This window comes from Schistocerca piceifrons, unplaced genomic scaffold (genome assembly GCF_021461385.2).
Source record: "Schistocerca piceifrons isolate TAMUIC-IGC-003096 unplaced genomic scaffold, iqSchPice1.1 HiC_scaffold_1208, whole genome shotgun sequence".
Lineage (NCBI taxonomy): Eukaryota > Metazoa > Arthropoda > Insecta > Orthoptera > Acrididae > Schistocerca > Schistocerca piceifrons.
This window is the reverse complement of record NW_025727024.1, coordinates 83223-87500: the sequence shown is the minus strand read 5'-3', so window position 1 is coordinate 87500 and position 4278 is coordinate 83223. Positions and strand designations below refer to the sequence as shown.

The 4278-nt window shown below is 54.7% G+C and overlaps 1 non-coding gene across 1 annotated transcript in view; it reads right to left on the bottom strand.

Annotated features, from left to right (window-relative positions):
• The window catches only part of LOC124729416, a 1909-nt gene extending 779 nt beyond the window's left edge, over nt 1-1130 (bottom strand). Inside the window, exon 1 of the ribosomal RNA XR_007007667.1 lies at nt 1-1130. This exon is cut by the window's left edge and continues 779 nt beyond it. This is a non-coding gene — a ribosomal RNA (small subunit ribosomal RNA).
• Nucleotides 1131-4278: the final 3148 nt, after the last annotated feature.

The following is a 4278-nucleotide window of genomic DNA, read 5'->3' as shown; positions in this document are numbered from 1 at the left end:
CATCGTTTATGGTTAGAACTAGGGCGGTATCTGATCGCCTTCGAACCTCTAACTTTCGTTCTTGATTAATGAAAACATACTTGGCAAATGCTTTCGCTTCTGTTCGTCTTGCGACGATCCAAGAATTTCACCTCTAACGTCGCAATACGAATGCCCCCGCCTGTCCCTATTAATCATTACCTCGGGTTCCGAAAACCAACAAAATAGAACCGAGGTCCTATTCCATTATTCCATGCACACAGTATTCAGGCGGGCTTGCCTGCTTTAAGCACTCTAATTTGTTCAAAGTAAACGTGCCGGCCCACCGAGACACTCAATAAAGAGCACCCTGGTAGGATTTCAACGGGGTCCGCCTCGGGACGCACGAGCACGCACGGGGCGGTCGCACGCCTTCGGCTCGCCCCACCGGCAGGACGTCCCACGATACATGCCAGTTAAACACCGACGGGCGGTGAACCAACAGCGTGGGACACAAATCCAACTACGAGCTTTTTAACCGCAACAACTTTAATATACGCTATTGGAGCTGGAATTACCGCGGCTGCTGGCACCAGACTTGCCCTCCAATAGATACTCGTTAAAGGATTTAAAGTGTACTCATTCCGATTACGGGGCCTCGGATGAGTCCCGTATCGTTATTTTTCGTCACTACCTCCCCGTGCCGGGAGTGGGTAATTTGCGCGCCTGCTGCCTTCCTTGGATGTGGTAGCCGTTTCTCAGGCTCCCTCTCCGGAATCGAACCCTGATTCCCCGTTACCCGTTACAACCATGGTAGGCGCAGAACCTACCATCGACAGTTGATAAGGCAGACATTTGAAAGATGCGTCGCCGGTACGAGGACCGTGCGATCAGCCCAAAGTTATTCAGAGTCACCAAGGCAAACGGACCGGACGAGCCGACCGATTGGTTTTGATCTAATAAAAGCGTCCCTTCCATCTCTGGTCGGGACTCTGTTTGCATGTATTAGCTCTAGAATTACCACAGTTATCCAAGTAACGTGGGTACGATCTAAGGAACCATAACTGATTTAATGAGCCATTCGCGGTTTCACCTTAATGCGGCTTGTACTGAGACATGCATGGCTTAATCTTTGAGACAAGCATATGACTACTGGCAGGATCAACCAGGGAGCTGCGTCAACTAGAGCTGAGCAGCCGGCCGCCCGGGAGTGTGTCCCGGGGGCCCGCGCGAACACGCAAGCGTCCGCTCAATCATTCTGCAAACAGGAGGAGGCTGAGCTCCCCTGCACAATACACCTCGAAACCCTCTCAGGTCCCGGCGGCGCGCAGCGCCGTCCCAAGTACTTGGTCGGGTTCGAGAGAGGCGCAATCGCCCGGAGTTAGGCGAGTAGACGCTTTCGGTGCGACCACCCGTGCTCCCAACTGAGCTTGCCGCTGCCGACAGAGGCCCGGGAGCGTGCTGTCGTGGCATTGCCGGCGGGAGACAACACGCGCCACCTACGGTGACCGGCAGCTCCAACGCCAGCGCCACAGAAGGACAAAAGCCCCACTTGGGTGCCGAAGCGAACTCTCCCAGCACAGCGCACACGCCAACACATCCGCACAGCTGCGATACAAACCACCAGCGAGAACCGCTGGGGCGACCGAGCAGCAGACGGCGTCGCGGCGCCGAGCGCCGGGCGGCGGCGCATCCTCAACGCACACAGTCCTCAATCGGACCAGCACACTGCAGATGTCCACCGCGCTTCGCACCGGGCCCGCGAGGACCTACTTTGGCCGCACGGCGCCGCGCGCAGGGTGCGCCGGCGCGCAGCTGCGACGCCTGCCGCGTCCGTCGGCCGGCGCGCCTGCCACTGGCCGCCCCCACCAGCCGGCTGTAGCGCGTGCGCCCACGCACCGCGCGGCCAGCACGCCGGGAGGCGCCCCCTCACCGGCCGGGGACGGTCCCACCCAGCCACCGCCGCGTATCGCTTCACACCCAGATGCCGTTCAGTTTCGTCGGCATGGTGGGTATCGCTGGAACAACCGGTTAGTACCTCAACCTATCGTCGCCATCACCGATTCACCCCTAGCGAGAACAACCGCACCACAACGGGTTACCATTTCTTCATTTGCGTAACTTCACCAGAAAACGTAGGCGTCCATCGCCATTTGCAACTTCAACCATTATTGCATGCCTGTGTCAGGTGTCACGCCACACTACGTCTGCCCACATACACGCAACAAAATGTGCACGCCTAGACAATACGTGGAAGGTGGCCCCCGTACGTATGCGATGTCCATTGCTCGAACGACTGTCAACCGGCTTCTGTAGCATGTCGCAGATATGGAACGCGCTGCACCATGCCATCACGGTGTGTGAGGAGAGACGACTAGGTCCGAATACATCAACAGACAGCTCATGCTGATCGCCATCCACGGCGTCCGTTCCTCCCACACGTCTCTATGGCGTACCACACTGCAATCCAGCTCTCATAGGGAGACGACACGTAGCTGCGTGCACAATATTTGCACTGTATGGTCCGCCGTTTTTGGGCGCAGTCGTTGTACGGTCACACATGTGCCACGATGTATCATTCAGTACATAAGGACGAATGTGCAGTACAGATTGTGGTTCACGCGTACGACATCAGCGGACAGTTGACACAGGCCGCACCACAACGTAGCCTGCGTACGTCGCATGCGAAGGGCATTGAACATGCAAACTTGTCACCAACCACCTTGCGAAGGCAGGGGGCAAGGTGGGGACGTGGGGAGAGGTGGGGGGGGGGGGGGGGGGCGGCATGTACGCCCTGCTGCCATCCACATTACAGTGTACAGCAGGAGCATGTGGAAAGTCAGCAAGACTTGCAAGGTGTTTAACATGAAGCGATACACAGGGGAGCGGGCAGTGCGAGTAGCGAACTATATTGCGAGGGTTGCGGGTGGGCAACACTACACTAATTGAACGAGTCGTATAACAATTACAGAGCAGGTTTAGGCGACAACGTGGGTTACGATAGGCGACAACGTGGGTTACGTTAGGGGACAACGTGGGTTACGTTAGGGGACAACGTGGGTTACGTTAGGGGACAACGTGGGTTACGTTAGGGGACAACGTGGGTTACGTTAGGGGACAACGTGGGTTACGTTAGGGGACAACGTGGGTTACGTTAGGGGACAACGTGGGTTAGGTTAAGGCACAACATGGGTTAGGTTAAGGCACAACATGGGTTAGGTTAAGGCACAACATGGGTTAGGTTAAGGCACAACATGGGTTAGGTTAAGGCACAACATGGGTTAGGTTACGGCACAACATGGGTTAGGTTAAGGCACAACATGGGTTAGGTTAGGGGACAACATGGGTTAGGTTAGGGGACAACATGGGTTAGGTTAAGGCACAACATGGGTTAGGTTAAGGCACAACATGGGTTAGGTTAGGGGACAACATGGGTTAGGTTAGGGCACAACATGGGTTAGGTTAGGGGACAACATGGGTTAGGTTAGGGGACAACATGGGTTAGGTTAGGGGACAACATGGGTTAGGTTAGGGGACAACATGGGTTAGGTTAGGGGACAACATGGGTTAGGTTAGGGGACAACATGGGTTAGGTTAGGGGACAACATGGGTTAGGTTAGGGGACAACATGGGTTAGGTTAAGGCACAACATGGGTTAGGTTAGGGGACAACATGGGTTAGGTTAGGGGACAACATGGGTTAGGTTAGGGGACAACATGGGTTAGGTTAGGGGACAACATGGGTTAGGTTAAGGCACAACATGGGTTAGGTTAGGGCACAACATGGGTTAGGTTAGGGCACAACATGGGTTAGGTTAGGGCACAACATGGGTTAGGTTAGGGGACAACATGGGTTAGGTTAGGGGACAACATGGGTTAGGTTAGGGGACAACATGGGTTAGGTTAGGGGACAACATGGGTTAGGTTAGGGGACAACATGGGTTAGGTTAGGGGACAACATGGGTTAGGTTAGGGGACAACATGGGTTAGGTTAGGGGACAACATGGGTTAGGTTAGGGGACAACATGGGTTAGGTTAAGGCACAACATGGGTTAGGTTAAGGCACAACATGGGTTAGGTTAGGGGACAACATGGGTTAGGTTAGGGGACAACATGGGTTAGGTTAGGGGACAACATGGGTTAGGTTAAGGCACAACATGGGTTAGGTTAGGGGACAACATGGGTTAGGTTAAGGCACAACATGGGTTAGGTTAGGGGACAACATGGGTTAGGTTAGGGGACAACATGGGTTAGGTTAAGGCACAACATGGGTTAGGTTAAGGCACAACATGGGTTAGGTTAAGGCACAACATGGGTTAGG